The sequence below is a fragment of the Protopterus annectens genome, chromosome 5.part0 (assembly GCF_019279795.1).
Source record: "Protopterus annectens isolate FY-2018-M chromosome 5.part0, PAN1.0, whole genome shotgun sequence".
In the NCBI taxonomy this organism is placed as follows: Eukaryota; Metazoa; Chordata; order Ceratodontiformes; family Protopteridae; genus Protopterus; species Protopterus annectens.
The window spans coordinates 394,290,337-394,313,237 of record NC_056735.1 but is presented as its reverse complement, the minus strand read 5'-3'; positions in this window follow the sequence as shown (position 1 = coordinate 394,313,237).

Sequence of the window (22,901 nt, the reverse complement as noted above, 5' to 3'; positions counted from 1 at the left end):
GTGGTACTTTGTGTACCTTGTCTGGTATTTGGTGGGACATTCATACTGTCCAGTGTCTTCGGATGTCTGGGTGGGGTTCTTGTGTGTGAGAGTGTGGTCTGTCACATGCTACAGACTGTACAGCAGTTTTGACTACAGTTATGTGCACATGGGTGGTGTCTGCTGCTTTGTGCATTGTCAGTTACCTGGCTATATGGGTGTCTGTGCTGCATATGGATACTCCCCCTCCTTTGATGTCTTGGTGCAGGTGTTGGGGCCATAACACATGGTATGTGGTATAGCCTAGTAGTGCTGGTGTGCTATCACTAGGCCTGCAGCAGGCTTCTGTCACTGGACAGGCATCAATGTTCTCCATAATGGGAAGTGCCTCAGGGGCATGCATATTGCAGTTTACACATCTGGCATTGGTCAGCATTACCCTTATGTTTCCTACCACTTATGTTTTCTAGGGTGGTGGGTAGTCTTTTTGGCCTTGCCTACATATGGCTCTATGGAGGTGGCAAAGGCCTTATCCAGTATCCAGATGCACACGGGTAACAGCTGACAGCCATCCCTGTAACAGCAGCATGGCTTGTCATGCTTGACATCTCAAGCAGACACACATTACACCCTCTTGGACTGACAGCTGTAACTGTGCCAGCTGTTAAACATGAGCATTCTGTGTTTGTACTGTGGCATCATTCTTGGTGAGGGTTGGATGCTGCACACAGCCAGTGTCATCCCACCCTGGGGTACATACTCGGAGGGACCATCCATGTCTCATTTGATGTTGACCAGGGAGGTACATCTCAGGTAATTCACACCAGCATGGACATTGAGTGCATCATATTTCTGCTTGCTTTGGGGTGACCTGCGTACTTGTGTTAAGTGGCATTTTGTGACAATCTACAAGCAGCTTACTCTACCCTTTCCCTTGTTCAGTCTGGTGAGTGGGACAGCTGTGTGTTTGCCTATACAGACACCTATTACGACTGTATCAGGCATGTTGTTTCTCCTTCGGGCCTGTGACTGTTTGGCACACCAGCTTTGCGTACTATTCGTTGCATGTGCTATGTTTGAAGGTTGTGGTTGCTTGTGATCTACTTTGGAGGCTTCTGTTGGTGTGGTGTGTTTGTAATTAAGGCCTCCGGGAATATTTGTCTGTGTTTATGTGTTTGGTTTACAGTTGTGGTAAGTCTATGTGGGACTGGGTTTGTGGTGTATGTGGTTACCTTCTCCTCCTGACTAGTGTTGACAGTACTGAGTTGTTGGAGCTCAACCTCTGGTTTGGATACATGGATGAATCTATCACATATGTTTGTATTTATTGGGGGGTGTTGTGGTTGTCTGTGTACTTGGTACTGGCATCACATTGTCTCTGGATTCATAGATTATACTTGTGGCTGGACTTAGTGGATTGTATGTGTGGACACATGTTGTTGCCATACTACTGGTCAGTGATTACTTCCCTTTTTATGTTTGCTCTATCATGTGGTAACTTCCTCATTCTCTTGCATGGTTTGGTAATGGCTGGAGGCCAGCATGCCAGATGCCTGCGTGTATGGCATTGTGTGTTGTTGTTATTTGTGATTGCATACTCCAAGCATTCCTGGCTGTGTTCATGGAATGCCTGTATAATACGCTCTGTGGTGTGTCCCATATTCTGCACTTGCACAGGGCCTTTTGTGGATTCAATATCGGTTTTGAGGGCTGCAACCTATACTTTACACATGTTTTTCACTGTGGTATTCTGGCCAGGGACTGGGGTCAGGGTGTGTATATCCAGTGTGATTACTCTATGGTCTGGTCTTACCAGTGAGGGGTACACTTCTCATCTTGCCATCCAGTACACATGTTGCTGATTATCACATCCAGTATGCTTACCCCTCTTGTGGGAGTAGTACATTGTTCCTGGGCATTTTGGTTTATGGAATCTGGGTAATTTTCTCCTACTGTGTTGGTGCTAGTACAATGCTACAATGTATGTCTGGGTATTTTCAGTCGAGCAATATAATGTGGTTTGGGGGGCTTGATATATTCATGTATTCTGACATAGGCCAGGTGCTGTTCCTGGTATTAGGACAGTGGTCTGCAGCAGGCTATATACTGCAAGGCAGTTTTAGCCATTGGTATTTGACCATGGATATTCCATGCTGCTTCTTGTTGTGGTACCAACATGGGGTGTGGTTATCCTTGCCATTTCTTGCTAGTCACCCTCCTTTTGTAGCTTGTTCCATGTTTTGCGGCTGTACAGCACAGTATGAGGTGTGACCTGGTAGTGTTAGGGTGCTGATGTGAGCCTTGCCCAGTTCTCTATTACAGGACTGGTATCTACATTCTCCTTACTGTGTGCATTTACACTGCACACATCTTGCTGTTTATACATCTGTCATGGGGTAGTATTACATCTAGGTTCCTATCCCTTGTAGAACCTATGAAGTTGGGTTTGTGTTTTGAGACTTACCTATTCAGGGCATGCTGTGGGTACTGACAGCCTTTGCCAGTATCCATGGGGCATGGCATGATAGGTGCACGCCACCCCTAGCAGGTGGTGCATCATGTCAAACTCCGCATATCTTCCCAGCCTGTAACACATTGGCTCCCCTTTGACTGACTGCATTACTTCAGCCAATTATTGTACTTGATCTTCTTGTCTTCATAGTGTGGCATCATGCTTGGTGAGGGTGAGATGTTAAGCAGGGTCTTCATGTTTGTATATACTAGATGGTGTTACATTGCTTAACACATGGCAATCATGCCTCAGGTGGTGCTGCAGGGCTGCATCTGTCGGATGCACATACTACACTCCCTGTACATGTTTGAGAGCAGGTTGTGTCATGTTAGGCATCCCTGTTACTATATGAGTGAGTCAGAGAGGGGTATCATTCCCAGGGTTCCTACTGAGCCAGTGTATGTGCTATGCGTTGTCTCTTTGCCAAGGCCAGGGCATACTGGGCACGCCTCCCTCTGCCTACTGGGGCAGGCTCAGGTTGTTCCTCCTCTGAGTCACGCTCTGCCTGTGATGGCCTTGGCAATGGTGGGGGGCTGTTTGGCCCGGCCCTATGCTGGTCCTGCTGCAGCTGTTTTCGCAAGATCATATTATGTAGCATAGCACATACCATGACAATTTGGGTACATGTAGTTGGTGTGTACTGCAAGGCTCCACCAGATGTGTCCAGACACCGGAACCGTGACTTGAGCAGCCCAAACACATGCTCTATTACATTACGTGTTTGTGCGTGTGCCTCATTATGGCGTTCCTGTTCAGGTGTGTGTGCGTTTCTGATGCGTGTCATCAGCCACGGCTCCAGTGCATAACCTGCATCCCCCACTAGGTGTCCGTGTGGGATGTCCCCATTGGCAAATGTCTGGTACAGCTGCGTCAAATGCCAGATGTGGGAATCGTGATAAGTCCCGGGGCAGCCAGCACACACATTCATTATTATGCCCTGGGCATCACACACGACCTGGCAGTTGGTGGAGGTGAAGCCCTTGCGGTTAATGTAGGCCCTACCCCGCTCACCGGCTGGTGCTTTGATGCGTATGTGCGTGCAGTCTATTGCACCCAGTACCTCAGGGTATTCCGCTATTTGCTGGAAGAGACGCATATTGCTGGCCAATACCTCACGGGCATTGGGGAAATATACATGATCACCAACATGTGCTGACATGGCATCCAGGAACTGGTGTAGTACCCTGGAGGCTGATGCCTGTGATATCCCCATCATATCACCAGTTGGTCTCTGGAAGGTACCTGTTGCTAGTATTCTTAGGCCAACACATACCTTGGTTTCCACTGGGATGGGTTCCCCTCTGTTGGTTCTGTGTGTGAGGCGTGGCCTGCACAGCTCAACAATTTGCTGCAGGAGCTCTCTGTCCACTCTATAGTGCTCTACTATCTCCAGCTCATTTAACCCATGGTAGGTGACCCTGGGCCTGTACACTCTTCTCCGTCTCCTCACTGTGGGTTGTCTGGCACCATCTGCATTGTCACCACCCTCAGCAAGTCGCCTATGTCTCATTATGACAGCTATGGCAGCCCCTAACATTTCTGCTCTGAGTGAAGCTTTTTCAGTTTTCACTTCTATTAGCTTAATCCTGTCTTGCAGTGTCTCTTAATGGAAACATCCTGCACTACAGTTTGCAGAGTTTTAAGTGCTGGGCTGGGCTACTATTCTGCCTGTGTAATTGCCTGCTTCTAATTGTTTTCACCTGCTAGCTTCAGCAGTTATCCCTGCTAGCTTCCTATTAATTCTGTTGCTTCCTTTTTCCTCTCTGTTTCCTCAGGGGGGAGCAACGTGCATACTATCTGCAACACACTCACAGTGGCTTACACACGCGCACACATGCTTACACGGTTCCAAATCTACTTATTCGGGTTTAAACGTGCGTACACCCGCGCAAACACTGTTACACATCTGCCAACAGCCTCCAACATACTCAGCCTGCCTTACAAGTGCGCACACCCGCGCAAACAGTGTTAAACATCTCCCAACACGCTCCCACATGCTCACACTGCCTTACACGCGCGCACACTGTCCTACTCGCACTTCATGGTGTGCATACGTGCGCATGCAAGGCCAGCAAGAAACGTTGGTGTAGGTAACAGTGTACACCTTCCATTTCTTGACTTTCCATGACTTATCTAGTGGCACACCTCTTTCCATGATCTGTGCCTGTCATCTGTCATGTTACACTGGCCTCCAATGAATTGCATTTCTTTCTACCATTCCCCCCTGTGATGTCACCTACCTCCTACTCTATTCCTCCCCCTTTTGTATCTCTTACACTACTCAGACTGTGCTCATTTGGTATGTGACTGTGAGATTCAGTATCCGAACCCTCATTTACATGAGATTGCCTACTAATGCTTAGTTACATGTCTTAGACTCAGCTTCCCCCCTTAGCAACCACTACACGGTGGCCATATTGGTTTTGGTCTGCTGGTCCCTGCATTGTCATTCCATGTATTGCATGAAACCCCCATTTGTGGGTTTATAACCTTTTTTATGGTTTTATACAGCGCAGCCCGTTTGTGCGGGGCTGCAATATGATTTTATCATTTTGCCATTGAGTTGTATTGCCAATGGCCACATATTTGGCCATTGGCATGCTGCCTGAGTCATATGCAACCTTTTTTTGGAGCTGACATCGCTCCGTTGTGGAATTTGCAGAAATGTACTCAGTTGTCAGCTGAGTACATTTCTGCAGCTAAAACGTCTCCTACACGGACTGGTTTCTGCTTCGTGGATTGCTAATATACCTCATTTGCATACCTTTCAGATGCAAGTGAGGTATTTAGCATGTCCACGCCCAGTCCGTGTAAGAGACATTTTAGCTGGTCTCTTACATGGAGCTTAGGGCTGTTCCTGGATCGCGAGGCTTGCATGGAGTGTTGCACGTCTCTTACACTCCGTGCAAGCCTTCATGAATCCTGCCCAAAGTCATAGCTGGCTTCTTTTCTGTGATATTTTTTTGGTATGACATTTAAACATATAACTCTGGACTATACTGTATTATTTGTGCCATATCTAATAAAGAACCATGTCTCTTTTTTAATTAGTATGATTGGCTGTTTAGTATCAGTTTGAACTGCTACCTATTGAGATAGAAGGGACTATTGTTTGATATCTCATTTTGAGGATATTATGCCTGGGGTGCAGCATTTCCCTTATACCTGCACTGTAATGTCAGTACTGCAATATAATTTTATGCACCTGCTGTAGGAACAGAACCTACAACCTTCTTATTGTCCTGATTTTAAAAGCAAGAGCACTTCCTGCTAATTCACTGGCACTGTTATTAAACTACTGTCATGTAAATATGTGTGTATATATGTTTATGATTAACGCATTTTGTATGCCATTCTTTGCTGAGTCTGGAGAGAGAGAACTATATGTTATATAACATGGCACAAAAGTAATTGTGTAACATAAAGCTTCACATCACTGCCTCAACTCAGCTTCACATCACTGCCTCACCTCAGTCACTGGTTATGTATACATATATGTATTTAAATGTGTGTGTGTGTGTGTGTGTGTGTGTGTGTGTGTGTGTGTGTGTGTGTGTGTGTGTGTGTGTGTGTGTAGTTATATATATATGGGAGAGCTAAGGTGAAAATTTAGTGCTGGTACTGAGGAACTTCCACTACTTGTAGAGTTGGAGTCAGTTATGAGCACAGACAATCTGTTCCTAGCACAGTGGCAGCCAGGTGGATGCTCTGTAATGCAGAGAAGATGGCTGAAGGTACAGAGGTGAACTCCAGTGCTGTGGAAAGTACCAGTAAGATTATGGAGGATTTAGAAGTTGTTTTTCAGAAAAATGTGCTTGTTGAAGCTGAAAAAGTGGAGTTGATAAGCGAGTCTTGTGTTATTACAACCCCCCAGGTGGGAAGATTGCAGAATGATACAATGAAAGAGAGGTTAATTCAGAGTGAACCAGAAAATGAAACAGATGTTCCCTGGAGAGATAGATAAAATACAAAAATGAGGAAGCAGAGTCTATTTTGAAAGACAGTGGTGAAATTGAAAGGATATCCTATCCAAAAAAGTGAAAGAAGGCACTGGGGTGTAACAAAAGAAAACCAAAAGCAGAAGAGAATGTGAAAAGGAAGTATGTGGTGAAGATTCAGAATAATAAGAAAAAGAACTGGATAGGTAAATGAAGTTTGGGACAACTTAATTGTTCCTTTGGGTGTTATAGCCCAAGAGGTAAGATCTTATTTTCTTATAAACAAAGTAATTTTGTGACATTATATTTGAAACTGTTTATGCAATGGAGAACGTCCTTGGGGAATATGAAAAAAAAAACTGTAATCCTTGGAACTTATATATAATAAAAATGTTTAACAGGGAAGCAAAAAAGAATATTCATGTACAATTTTGAACAGAAGAAAAAAAAGAGACTTTAAAAGAAAATTTGACATGTTTATGCAAAGAAGTACTGGACATTGCACAGGTTTATGATAAATGATTTATGGACTGGTGGATGGGAATGTAATATTGTGTTAAATATAGAAAATTACAAAAATCGTACATATTCTAAGTATGATAAATGTTGAAGGAAATTAGGGTGTGGTAAAATACTGTGGACAACCGAAAAAAATTTTCGGAAAAGTTGGACATCTGATAAATAACTGTGATAAAATAAAATCCCCTGTGGGGAACTGGGTCATGATGCAAGAAAATGTGAACTGAAATGTTATAAATGTAAAAAAATTGGGCATTTGTGGAATGATTTGAAGATTGAAAACAATAATAAAGAGAGTGAAAGAAAATGAGAAGAAAAAGAACAAAGAGAAGAAACACTAGAGTTGGTGGAAATAGGGTATATATTATAAGAATGAACACTTAAAATGTTGAGCACCAGTTTATCGACACATTTTAAGCGAACACTTATAAGCAAAAGCTTTAAAGATCTAAAACGTTAAGTTTCAAATGCCATAGTTGGCCAACACACGCAAATGTAGCAGTGATGTAAAGATGTGTACATTATGAATTATGCATGTTTACCTTAATTTTAGTGTGATCTTGGATTAGCTATATATAATTAGCAGGGGGTATGGGGGGTGCAGGGGGGCACAGCCCCCCCTGCAAAAATTAGAGATAAATTAGTGTATGCGTGTTAACTGGTTTGTGTTTCAGGAAAGTGCTATTTTGGTCAAGTGTAATTTTGGAGATTTATTGTCGGCAATTGGTATGGTTACTTTATTTACTTTGCAAACAGGAAGGATTGTAGCATATATTTAAGGTGTCCATTACAAGTGAAATTTACTGTTTTGCCGTTCATGTTCAATGCGGTAGTGGGAGATTGGTGTTGGACAACTAAAATATTTTGAGTATGTCGGTTTCAACTTTGTCAGCTTTCACTTATAAGAGCATTTACTTAAAATGTGTCGACAAAGATGTGTTCGACATTTTAAGCATTCATTCTTACAATATAGATGCAGGAAATAGAAGATAAATTAGATAAAGAAGACAAGGAAGGAGATAAAAATAACTAATGGAGGAAGGTTCTGAAATAACTGACATATAAGATATAAATTGGGAAATAAAAGAAAAAAGAATTCTATCAATAAAAGGGTAAAATATATGAAAAGAAAATTTAAAGGGATAAGCATAAAATAAAAAAGAAAGGAAATGGATGAGAAATAAAATAAAAAATATAATTTCTAAAAAGTTAAAGAAAAGGAAAGGTAATAACTTTAGAGTAATTTCTGTGAATGTGAATAGTATTAAGAATATAATGAGAAGGATAGGAATTTTGGAATGGTGTTAACAAATGTGATGTAAATGTAATTGTACTAGAAGATACAAGATTCTTAATAAATAAAGAAAGATTGCAAACAGAAAAATTATGGGGAGAGAGAATTTGAAACTTGGGAAATGATCGGTGCTCTGGAATAGGAATATTTTGTAGAAATACAGTAGAAATATTAGATTTAAGTTTAGCAAGAATGGAAAAACTATCTATTGTGGATGTAAATTTGAAAGAACAAGTATATAGAATTATATTCTTATGTTACTGGTAAAGAAAGAGAATGTTTATTTCACCAGATTTTAGATTATAGTGTGATAAATATGAATATTATAGTAACAATAGATTGTAATTGTAATTTAAGAGGCAAGTGTAAAAGTAAAGGAATGATATAAGAAAAATGTTAGAAGTTTATGAGATGTGGTAAATTAATACTCTAGGATAAAAATTCATGGACTTACTGAAGGGATATTTATAGAACCAAAATAAATTATTCAATATCAGAAAGGTTAACTATAGGGGAAGGAGAAACAATCTAGGAATATGGAGATAGATAAAGGAAAATAAGCAATATATAAAAATAGGTAAAGGAATAAAAAGGCTAACCGAGAAAACATGTGATAAAGAGATTAATAATGCAGTTATGGAAGGATCACATTATGATGAGAACATTCTATAAAATTGGTCTGAATGATGGATGTTTTTAAGATTAAATATAAAAAGTTGTCACAATGGCAGTATGATGTAAGAAAAGTGGAAAAAGAAAAGTATAAGACAGTATGTAAGTATGCATTGGAATACTTAGAAAATAATGACAACGTGATTTATAAAGAAAAAATAATCATATAAAAACCAAGAGAAGAGAAAAGAGAAAGAAGTATCAACATATTTAAGTAGAATAGTTAAGGGAGACAGTAGTGTAATGACAGAAATGAAAAATACAAAAGGAGAAATAGAAAGAACATAGGAACAAATGATGAATATCATAGTAGAATATGTGCAAGACATGTTTAAAGAAACAAAGAAGAAACCTCAAAACAATATTGGAAGCAAAAAAAAAAATTCAGAGCAAGAAAATGAATTTGAAATGGAGATGTGCCTACATTATTTATATAAAGAGTTATGACAAGTTAATGTAAAACTGGGTAAAGGAATGGATATGAAATGTACAAAAATGAATGCAATGGCAAAAAATATTTCTTAAAGATTTTGAATGAATGGTTAAATGAAGGTTTCATTTATAAAGAAAAATTAGAATCTATAAATTTATTTGGAAAAAAGAGGATAAAAATATAATGAAAAACTGTATACATAGTATTGAACAATAATTATTATAAGATTTTTATGAAAATAATACAGAAGATATTTGAAACAAAGAGGAAAAGTTTTATGGAGGACAGTACGTACATCATAAAAGTGAAGGGATGTCAAGAATTATTGCTGATAATAAGAGAGATTGTAAATGACAGTATAAACAGAAGGGAAGAAGGAAAACTAATGGCAGGGGTTATTAATAAGGCATTTGATAAAATAGGACATGAAATGTATAGGTGATAATGAAAGAACACAACATAAGTAAGAAAATCAGGATTTTTTTTCTCCCTGGGCCTCCGCTGAAAATGGGTCCCAAGCCCAGTGGACTTTCCCGGTCAACAAATGTCAGTAAATAAATAATGTATGTTTGCTTTAGAAATAATAAAATAAGCATAAAGAAGTACATATAAAAAGGGGTGCAAGGCTGGAATGTCCAATGAGTTGTCCACTCTTTGCTTTAATTATGAATGCAATTGTGTGTGAAATAAATTATAAAATGCAGGAGGTAGGCTACATAATGCTTGAAGGGTTAAGACTTCCAGTTTTGTTAAGTTATGCAGATGATATTATAGCAACTGCAAAAACAAGATGTGTATAAAAGAAGTAATATTTTATTTAAATTTTTATTTCTGTAACATTTATTTACCAGGAAAGTTCAACTGGGACAGAACCCATTATCAGCAGAGGCCAGGGGAGAAACACTCCAGATGCACTTCTTTGAAATGGGGAGGAAACCACACTGAAGAAACACATACAAATGCTGGGAGGACATGCAGACTCCATACAGAAGGCACCCCAGATGAGAATTGAACTGGAGAACCTCTTGCTATGAGGTGGCAACATTAACCACTGTACCACTGTGCCACTCAAATGAATGTTTAGAAGCAATTGGGATGATTTAAATAAAAAAGAAAAAAAAGGATTATGAAATATGGTTAAGATAGGGGAATATATTTTACAATGAGTGATAGCTCTGTCTTAGGTTTAAAATTTGGGAATAAGAATGTAAGTAGGATTCAATGGGAAAAATAATAGAAGAGTTAAAAGAATTTTGTTTTTCTTTTGATAAATATATAGATTATCGTTTAGGAAAAAGGCTCATTTTAAAAAATCAGTTTTAATGGGGAAAATAGTATATTTATTAAGTGTATTTATGTTGCCAATAGTATTTGAAAAATATTTGTTGCAGATATTTGTTTTCATTTGTATAGGGGTCTAGACCAAATGCAGTAAAAAGAGGAATTTTGCATGTAAATAAATAGGAAGGAGGTTTATGGTTAATTAGCCCAGTGGTATATGCTGCTTCACTAAATTTATAAAAAAGTGTTAAAGTGGATAAATGAAAAATATGAAAGATTAGTTGTAAAAATGTTAAATATATGTATCACAAAATTTAGAGTATGGTAAAAAAGAAATGAAATGTTATCAGAAAAAGTATTAATGTGGAAAAATAAAAAAAAATGAAATAGAAAAGAAGAAAAAAATATGTTATAAGAATATAATGATACAAATTTTAGTGAAACAAGCCTTCTACTATAAGACTTTTGAACCATTTTTTAAAAATTTTGTGATTCAAGCAAATGCTTTTCATTCAAATTAACTTTTGTTAAATAACCCCGTACAGTTTATGTATATATATATATATATATATATATATATATATATATATATATATATATATATATATATATAAAATATGTGGATATATGTGTGTGTATGTGTATGTCAGTGGCAGGGCTAGCCACCTGGTTGTGTAAACCTTGGCTCTAGATGATTGTCATTGGTGAAGTGGCACCCCAACCCATGTTCAAAAAAATAAAACAGGATTGTGGATGGATGGATTATTTTGTCAGCCCATGGAAAAAGCTAGCAGAAGGAAAAATTAAAGCTATAAAAAAGAAATAAGTGGTGAAATAAAAAAAAGTAGAATGCTAAGACTTTTTGTGGAGACTAGTAATTGATAAATTATCAATGAAAGGAAATATGCCATTGAAAAAGAAAATTGAAAGAATATCCCAAAGATTCAATAAACTCCTTGTAGGCTCCATGCAAAGGCTACACAGAGTTTACATGTGTGCGTTGCCAGTGGCAGCACTCACCACCTCACAATGAATATTCATGATGCATGACACATCTAGGTGAGGTTTCATAGCTGGCAACAGTGTTGCTGGCTAGGAAACCATGTAAATGAAAGCAGATAGCAATTCTGTTTAAAGGAGAGCACCTACGGTCCACAGTTTTGTGCAGAAAGCACAATGATCACCAGGACTTCACAGATAGCTCTCAATATGTTAGTGCAGCACATCTTCACAAAGGCCAACATAATGTGGGGCAATTAGCCAGAAATAGCGACATATTCAATATAGATGTCACATACTAATGTGTTAGAATGAAACCCAAACATACCTCTCAACCTCTTACAGCAAGAAATCTGGACAAAGCCATAAATAATGGCAGGACAAAGGGCCAAAAATAGGGACAGATTCTAATATTGCTGTTACAAGACAAGAAAGTTTATAGAATAAGAGGTTTTACAGTAGAATTAATTTTCTGAAGAGCATGAGGTTTGAAACTCAAATGTCTGTCATTATTGTCTGACTTCAATCCACAGTGACATGCTAATGATTCACCAGAAACCATACTTTTATGAGGAAAAGGTCAAAAATATGAGACAAAAACTGGACAGTCTGCAAAAATCAAAACAGTTGAAAAGTCCAAACTGAAATGTATGTAACATTGAGTCACATCAGTCCTGAGATAATGTCAGTGATATATATTTTGTGGTGTGCCAGGATTAATTAATGAAGAAACTGATTTCCAAAATTTTTTATGGTTGTTGTTTGCGGTGGATACCTGTGAGAAAAAGTAGATTTTTTATCTTGTATGACTAGTTTTTTGCAATTGTTTCGGAGTTGCTTGTAGGCAAGTTCGATTTGTTTAGTTTTACATTTTTGCCACTGTTTCCATGCTATATCTCTATGGTGGAGGTTTTGTTTTGTTGATTTAGTTAGATAAGGGGCATGGTTTGCCTTGGTGCATTTGGTACGAATAGGAGCTAAGCTATTTAGTGTGTCCAGAAATAGTTTGTTGAAATAGTTGACAGCATCATCTAGGGGGAGTGATTTTAGTGGGAGCCAATTCTGGGATTTTTGGATACTTACAAATTTGTCTGGGTCAAAGTGGGAGAGATTCCTGGATGTTTTGTAGGTATGTGTTTTTGATGTTTGAAAGGGGGTCCTGTGGGTGAATGCTGGTAGGTGGTCACTTAGTATATTAGGTAGGGTGCCTGAGTTGGAATAATTTTGTGGGTGAGTTACTAATATCCAATCTAGGGTGGATTCTGATCTACTGGATAGGCCGTGGGTAGGAGTTGTGATGAGTTGTGTGAAGCTATATAGGTTTATGCTACTGACTGAAGAACTGGTTGTTAGGTTCAGCCAATTAATGCTTGTGTCTCCTAGAATTATGGTTTCCTGTGAAATGTTTTGATTTGCCTATGACAAGAAGTCCTCGAGGAAGGAGATATTTTGCCCTGGAGGGATGTAGATTACTGCTATAACTATATGTTTGTTGTTATTGATTTGAAGGGAAGTTAGTAAGACTTCTAGATTACCAAAAATGGGGGGGGGTTGTTTGGGATACATTGTTATGTTAAGGCTATGATTGTAGGTTAATGCCACACCACCACCTTTTTTGTGGAGTCTATCTGCACAAAGTATGTTGTACCCTGGAGGAAGAATTTCAGTATTGGCAATGCGAGGTTTTAGCCATGTTTCTGTTACTGCTACAATATTTGGGGTGTGAGTGGATAGCTATGCATGGAACTCAGTGATTTTGTTACATATGTTACGTGTGTTTATTGTTACCAATTGAAGCTGCAGGCTTTTTGGGGTGGTTGAATATGTAGGGCCAAGGTTGGGGTGAATGTCCCCAGATTGTGTGAGAGAGAGAAGGAGGTGAATAATAGCATTGATGTCATTTTTTATGAGATAATGGTTTGGTAAGATTTATGTTTAATTTGAGTTGGATTGGGTAAGGAAATGTTTAGTTTTGTGTAGGGTATAAGCATTGTTTAGGAATAAGGAGGGTGAGATGTTTGAGTAGCTATTTTTGCTAAGATTCAGTGGAAGGGTTTATGTGCTAGATTTTGGAGTTGCTGGAGGTAAGGTGGGATATGTAGTGGTAGCTAGGTTTAATAAAGTTATAAGTGTAAAGAGGGTAAGAATGAGAATGATGTATGTTGTGAGCCTGTATGAGTCTATATGGCAGGGCATATTTCTATGCAGAGCAGGTGTAGATTAAATCTCCTTCTTCTTCTTCTTTTGGCTGCTCCCATTAGGGGTCGCCACAGCAGATCAACTGTTTCCATTTCTTCCTGTCCTCTGCATCTTGCTCTGTCACACCAACCACCTGCATGTCCTCTCTCACCACATCCATAAACCTTATCTTAGGCCTCCCTCTTTTCCTGTTACCTGGCAGCTTCATCCTTAGCATCTTTTTCCCAATATAGTCTGCATCCCTCCTCAGCACATGTCCAAACCAACGTAATCTTGCCTCTCTGGCTTTGTCTCCAAACCTTCCAACCTGGGCAGACCCTCTAATATACTTATTCTTAATCCTGTCCATCCTCGTCACACCCATTGCAAATCTTAACATCTTCAACTCTGCCACGTCAAGCTCTGACTCCTGCCTTTTTGTCAATGCCACTGTCTCCAACCCATATAACATAGCTGGTCTCACTACCCTCTTGTAGACCTTCCATTTCACTCTTACTGGTACTTGTCTGTCACAAATCACTCCTGATACTCTTCTCCACCCACTCCATCCTGCCTGTACTCTATTCTTCACCTCTCTTCCACACTCACCATTACTCTGAACTGGATTAAATGTGATTGGAAAACAGGGGTGGAGCTGGGGTGTAGGTGGTGATTGGTGTACAGGTGATGAGGTAGGTATGGGTTGGGTTTATTTGTGTATAAATGTAATGACATGGGGGTGGGTGAGAATGGGGTAGGGTAGGTGAGCGGAATGAGCCCGAAGGACGATTGGAGCAGGCAGACACAGATCCTGTGATTCCAGGAACAGAAAAAAACAGTGTCCACAAGATACAGGTATGATAGGCTTGGAAGGGCTAAAGACCTTTGCTTTATTCTGACATATAGATATTAACAGGCAGCAAAGATAGAATGTAGTAGGAGCAAGTATTTGGGTACTTATAAAACTAATTTAGCTAGAAACTCCTACCTAGCAAAGTGGTGTGTATTAACAAGGGTTTCTGGGGCTTAATATGGGGTGATAGTAGCTATCAGGTAAGGGAATTAGCCGAAGGAGGGCTAAAGCAGATAGACAGAACTTAAGCAAAGGAAGTAGGGTATGAGACCTATCGAACCAGAAATTAGAGTATGTGACCTGCCTTACCAGCTGATAACTAAGGCTACAGAATAAATGAAAACTAATTCAGAGGTGTGGGGCAGCTAGGCTAAGGGAGATGACTTAGGGTAACAGAAGGACTATGGAGGAATGGGGGGATTCTTTGTGGCATGCTTCCAGAATTTTAAAGTACAACTTAATTTAGCATTGATAGTTTAGGAGCTGGACATACAATATGCCCAGATGAGTGTCATCTTATTTAATCTTTTAAAGGGCATCCAAGGCACTGCGTCTTTCTATTCAGGAGGTATATTCAGGCTATCAGGACACTAGTTGAGGGTATTCCAGGAGGCAGGGTGTACTAAAAAGGAAGGAGCATGGATAAATAAGGATGCAATAGTGGCTTATAAAAGGTTAGAGTTGTTATGCTATTCAAGAATGCAGCACAGAAAAAAATAAAAACAATGCTTAGTTCCTGCTTAAAAAAAATCCCCAGTTAGCAAAACAGTGTTCACTTTACACATAAATTGCTACCTATAGAACTTGAACAGTTTCAAATCAGAAGGCAATATCACATTCAACATACAATAAGTAGATTCCTTATTACACTGTCTATGACAGTGGTTATGTCTGTCGACTACGCCAGATAGCATTACAAAGGAAACATTGTTATTTGGGTATGTCATTACATGTCTGGGTTACATGTCAGGCAAATATTAGGTTACTGTACACACAAGGGCCCAAATGCCAAACAGCTAGGTCAGTTTTCAGGGGTCATTGTCAATTTGGCAGTTCCCTGGTGTAGATGACTTCCCAAAGGATACGATAATGTATTTCTTGGAGTTTAGTTTCAATTTGTGATTCTGGCACCAGTTAATGTTTGGGACAAACCTTCCTGTATGATGGCTAAGTAATTTGGGGATTCAATAACTGCTCCTAGCTTTCAGTCATCTCAAACTTAGTTGGCCAAAGCCCTTTGGTATTTCCTTCTACTTTTGAGATTTATATGCCAAACAGAAAAAGTCTCAGCACCAAACCCAGTGGGACTCGATTGGTGACTGGTCTCTTCCCCTATTTTGATCTCCTGCATCCTATGAGCAAGCATACATGTATGCATTCTTTGATTCACCTTCCTGATTGCATTAAATTATATTCCTTGTATAATACAGCACCACTTGTTTAAATGTGTTTTAAATTTGTAGTTTGGAATGGTCTTCTAGTAAGCAATGAAACAAAATGCATGAACCAATAATGACAAAACTACCCATTTCTGAAAATTTCAACCATAAAAGGCCACTCAAACTTCTGTCATTATAGTCCACCAGTATCAGTAAATATGCAAAATCTCTGCAGAAGTAAGTCATCTAAATAATTCCACATTAAAGGGATCTGTAACTAATGAAGAGGTTGCTGCTAGCAAATAACTTTATATTTCATTGTTTCATCTACAAATAAAGTGCCTATTGCCCTTGAAGAATAAATTGCCTATGCTACATTAAAAAGAAAATGATAAGCTAATAATTTTGCAATGGGAAATGGATGGCAAACTGATAACAGAAACATAGTTATTAGGTAACTCCTCCAAAGGAGGACATTCATAGAACTGCAGCATCCACACCCTATAAAGTACAACACAGTACAGTATCAGTGACCCATCTGCATACTGTGGGAGTAGAACCCACAGCTTCTGCATCAAAAGTAAGTATACTACCTGTTGTGCTATTAACAATGCAAAAAGCTTAGCGTAAGTAGCACTAAACTTCTGAAACTCTCATCTCCTTGTAAAATCCGCTTGACACTCAACTAAATCTCTTAACTTCACAGCACAAGAAATCTGGAAAACTCCAACATTTATTTGGGGGGGGGGTCCAAAACCAGGGACACATTTTAAATATTGTTTGTATAATCTTAGAAAGTTGCTAAGATAAAATGTTTTGTGTTACCATGTGTTTCCTGAAAGATAGGAAAACTGAAACTTAAAGGGCTATCATTATTTAGTGAATTCAGTTCTCACTGATTTGCTAGAAAACCACAAATTTTAAGAGGAACAGACCAAAAGTATGAGCCAAATATTCTATGAAAATCTGGACAGTTGAAAGATATGGACTCAACTCCCTGAATCACAAGTGGTGGTACGGGTAGAGAATTCAGGCTCTTGTCTGAGCCTGAGTAACACTAACCACCAGGTATACCTAACCGGGGAATTTTACATGCACACACACACACACACACACACACACACACACACACACACACACACACACACACACACACACACACACACACAGGAGAGCAGCATAACTTCTGCAAATAAAAGAACAAAGCTCTCCTTACCAGCATGATTCTGGCACTGGCAGCACCAACAGAACAGTGGCAGCCTAAGTCCTGTAACACTAAGCAATAAGAGAACAAGAACAACTAGTTTAGTTAGTTTGACTTCCGCGCATGAATCCATGTTAGCATGAAAACTCCACTTCATTATTTTTTTCTGACAGGTCTTGTACCTGTAAAAGTTTGGAGGCTCCCCCTCCTCTGGCTTTATGGTTCCGGCACCCATGTTCACATGAAATATTCTGTATCAAATCTGTAAACATGTTTCAGGGACAAGTCATTTGAAAGCACTTTTAGCATTTCAAAGATGCTTTGTCAGCTGAATGAGTCATTTGCCTGTTCATTTGGGGGTGGGAGAAAAAGCTGCATTTCTGTTATGGCACAAAGAAAGATATGTTGCTATTGTTACTCTCCTTTTTTTGCATCCAGCCTAAATATCTAAGTTAAATATGTCTCTACTGTCACATGTTAATGTAATTTCTGCACAAATCTCCCACCTTTTACTTGCTTACAGTACCAAGTAATGAAATACAAGGATATGCTTCTCATTCATATTATTACACAATACACTCTAGGTTCAAGACTTACCTTGCAAATGCAGCAGTTGCCACAGTTTTAGTTCAGGGCTGACTCTGATGCAAGCGGTACTCAGCCAATACATGGGGAGGTAAAGGTCGATAAATGTTAGGAGGAAGGTTTTAGACCCCTAGGTGGTGAATGAGTGTGCTATGCATTGTCCTTTAGCCAATGCAAGGACATATTGAGCACACCTACATCTGCCTACATCCACAGCAGCTGGTGGTACCCTTCTGACTCCTCATCTGCATGACTGTGGTGACCTTCACATTGGCGGTGAGATGTGTGCTCCTTCCCCTTGCTGATCCTGCTGAAGCTGTTTTCTCAGAGATGATGTCGTGTAGCATGACACATACTGTGAATATTTCAATATATGTCCATGGATTGTACTGCAGGGCTCCCCCATATTTATCTAGGCACTGGAACCATGACTTCAGTAGCCCAGACACATGCTTTGTGATGTTTCTGGTTTTAGTGTGTGTGTGTGTGTGTGTGTGTGTGTGTGTGTGTGTGTGTGTGTGTGTGTGTGTGTGTGTGTGTGTGTGTGTGTGTGTGTGTGTGTGTGTGTGTGTGTGTGTGTGTGTGTGTGTGTGTGTGTGTGTGTGTGTGTATGTGTGTGTGTGTGTGTGTGTGTGTGCATTTTTGATGGATGTCATTAGCCACGGTTACAATGCATTACCTGCATCCCCCAGTAAATGACCCTGTGGGCTATCCCCCCTAGCAAACATCTGGTACAGTTGGGCGGTGTGCCAGCTATGTGTGTCACGGTAACTGCCAGGGTTGCCAGCACACATGTTCACGATGATTCCCTTGGCATTATACATGACTTGGCAGTTGACAAGAATGGTAGCCCTTTCTGTTTATGTAGAGCCTACTCTGATACATGGGTGGTGCCTTTATTTCTATATGTGTACAAGCTATTGCACCCAGTACTTCAGAGTAGTGTGCTACATTGTAGAACTCCTGCATATATCTGGACCTCTCCTTAGGAGTACAAGGAAAAGATATGTGGTCGCAGGCAAGTTGGAGCATAGCATTCAGGAATTGATTAAGGATCCTGGATGCTGATGCCTGTGACACCCCCAGCATGTCCCCTGTTGGTCTCTGAAAGGTACCTGTAGCTAAGATTCTAAGTGCTACACATAGCCTTGTCTCCACTGGGATGGGTTCCCTTCCATTGGTCCTGACTCTGATTTGAGAATGACAGAGGTTCAGAGTTCCTGTACTGTTTCACTATCCATCTTGTAGTGCTCTACATTTTCCATATCATGCAGGTTGTGAAAAGTTAAATGGGGCCTGAAAACTCTTCCCTTCTTGGTCTAGGTCTACTGGCAGCAGCCGCAGCAAAGGCTTCAGCCTTTTGCACATATAAATGAATTAAAGCAGCAGCAGCCCATAACATTCTTTCTGTGTTCCTTTCCGTGGCTGTATTCCAATAGGTTTTGGAATTTGCAGGGAAAGCCTACACAGAGTCTACACAGTTGCTTTTTAGCTTGTTGAATAGCTCCACTGTGTTGGGTTGGTTGATTAACATGCAATTCAGCTGCGTATTCTGTAATAAGTAGGGCAATTTCCTGTGCTTTGCCTGCTAACCTGGTGTACTTGGGCATTCTGAGACAATGTGGCAACTGTCTAATGTACACAGACAACCCTCTCCTCTTACCTCCCAACACTCATACCTGTGAGAGATGCACTTATATCACCAAACTGGAAGGAGTGCATGCTCCAACCAAGACCGGACTAGCTGGTCAAGAGGAGAGAGTCAACACCTGCAACTCACTACATAGAACACAAAGCCCCCCAAAACACCAACCATCAGAACCCACACATAGAAACACAAACCATACATCCACCTTCACAGAGACACAATAAAAATTTACCCGAACAACACAGACCCCCAAGACAGAAATGCACTTGACCACCACAGCACAGCACCAATCCCAGAACACATAGCTCACCACCATAGTGTGCCCCTCAACCCAAGTCCTTAAGGCAAAACACTTTGCCCAAATGTACTAATCATAGGAGACTCAATTGTGAGGCACTCTGATGTCCCATTCACTAGATTGAACAAGGAGAAGGTGACAGCCAGTTGTCTATTAGGTGCCAGGATCCGCCACATAACACATGCACTCAGGTCACTCCACAACAAGTACAAATATGATTCAGTCATTGTCCATGTGGGTGTGAATGACCTGAGATGTACCTCCCTGGACTACATGAAAAGAGATGTGATGGAACTCTTGGATTATGTGGCCCAGGCAGGTATGACCCTAGCCCTGAGCAGTATTCTACCATCACCCAGAATGATACCACAGTACAGGCAGAAAATGATTGACTTCAACAATTGGCTAAGTTTCTGATGTCATTCTAAGGGGATCCAGTATCTGTCTGCCTGAGATGACATGATCGACAGACCTTAATGCTTTGCCAGAGAAGGCCTGCATTTGTCACCCCTGTAATTCCAGGTACTGGCTAAGGCTCTTGCCACCCCATAGTGCCAAAATTCCACCATAACAACTAGAAACAAATGCAATCTGAGGGTCATGCTGCTCAATGCCAGAAGTCTAAATCTCAAGATTCATATGCTCAAAGCTCTCCTCAAAATGGGGAATGTCGACATCTGTGCTATAATGGAGACCTGGTTTAAAGAGGCAGAAAGCACCCCTGCACTCCCAAGCTACAACTCATTCCATACATTTTGGCCCCAGAATACAGCCAGAAGCTCCAGAGGTGGTGGTGTCTCCATATTCTTAAAGGATATTCACACCTCTAGAGTGGTAGCCCAGCATAATGCGTCTGAGATACTTCAGGTACAACTAACACTGGGTAAGATGTGATACAAGTCATAGCCTGCTACAGAGCCCCAAACATGTTCCCAGACTCTCACTCCAACTTCCTAAGCACCCTGGAATCTATCAAGGTCCAACCCAATACTATCATACTGGGTGACTTCATCTACCCTTCCATCAACTGGGAAAATTATTCAAGTACCAATGTACAGGCCCAACGCTTTCTAGAATTTATCAATTCCAATGCCCTGGACCAGCTCATTCTGACCCCCACTAGAGGAAGCAACATCCCTGACCTGGTTATCACCAACATAGGAGACCGTTGCTCCACATCTATAGTCAATTCCTCCCTGGCTAAATCTGACCACAAACTGATCACCATGGAAATCTCCATCTCACCTACACCCCCCCCCCCCACTAAGGTGTCCACCCTGAAAATTTTCTCTAAAGCCAACTTTGGGCTCCTCAAAACAGAGGTGGCTAACTTCTCGGCACCTATGCCAATGGAAAATAGCTGCATGACTGCTGAATCTTACACCAATGCAGTTTATAAGCATGTACACAAATGCATGGACCTTGCCATACCAAATAGAACTAAGACGCTCTCCTCCCAAAAAAGGAGGCCAATCTGGTGGTCCCAAGCCATCAATAAACTCTACAACAGAAGGAAGAAACTTGCAGAAAGAAATACACATCCTTAATCTTCTTTTTAAAATGTGCAAGTAATTTTACAAAAAGGATGACTATGTAGATTTAATTTCTTTTGACCAATTGCAGTATGAGCACCATGTCACAGTTATTACATATTAAACCCATAGTTCCTTTCACTTTGTGTCTACTCTACATTTTATATTCTTCTAGGGCTCATCAATTTTCGCTTTCTCTTTGTTCCACAATACCATCAGTTCTGGGAGGTGGCAGAGACCATACATTTCACCAGTCAGGAAATAGTTCAGATTGCTAATATATTGCATCATCCCTGGTGAATGCTTGCATTTTTTATATTAGGTCTACAGTCCTCCATCACTTAGGCAGAAAGCACAGTACAGTGCTAGCTATACTGGGCTTGCGATGAATATGTATTCCCATTGACCTGATTTGCTATGCTCAGTTTGAATACAAGCAGCTCAGTTGGATTAGAACTCCTGAATCTCTGTTCAGAAGGAGCACATTTCTAGGCATTTCTGGCAGAGGATAATCTGGGACTTAGTAAATTGCCAGCACTCTTGATGGACAATCTATCAGTCAGCCTTCACATCAAACATTTCCTGGCCAGCTCATGTATTGCTTGGGCCATTTCTCAAGCCTTGATCATTTGGCCTACAGTTTTGGATTTATCTCACTCTCTCTCTTTCTGTCTTTCCACATTGATGGTCCTCTGCTTACCATATACCTGATAATAATGACATATCTAACTTCACCCATATGATACCAAAACAGGAACAGCTAGTAATTAACATACACTCAGACATGCACACACACACACACACACACACACACACACACACACACACACACACACACACACACACATGCATTCACGCACACGCAAGCACACACACACGCACACACGCATGCACGCGCGCACACGCACACACACACACACACACACACACACACACACACACACACACACACACACACAGACACACACACAGACGCACATGCAGATGCACTTACTTTATCCAGAATGGTATTAACTAAGCAGCCCTTCTATCACAGTAAAATATTTATTACTACAGCTGATAGTGTAAATGTTAAGACCTTTTTAGTTGCAGGAGTACTGTGCAATGCAAAAGGCACAGTTGTGAAATAAAATTAAACTGTGCATTTCATAAATAATCCCAGGGTGTAGGAAATAGAGAATTCAGTGAGCTGAATGACTGGGAGATATAAAGGTGTCATTAGATCAACAAGTATGAAGTTGAATACTATTGTGAAGTTTGCCAGTGTATTCACCCAGCATATTGGAAAAGTAAGAGTTAATATCAACTGGTGAAAGCAGCAGTCAATAGTGCAGGCAAGCAACTGTGTTCAGCAAAGACTGCAGTTCAGCAGAACAATATATACCTTTGCTTCACTTGATTTTTTATCTTACTCAACCTACTTACAATCACTTACTTCCCTTTTATATTGATGTTGTCTGTCAAACAAATTTTGTGTTACATATATTACCGTGTAACTTTTATTGCAGGGAAGAACTGATAGGTAACATAAACTTTGTGCGTGAATATTTATATAAAAAGTAATGCAATATTAAAAACTATTAAATAGTTAACCGTT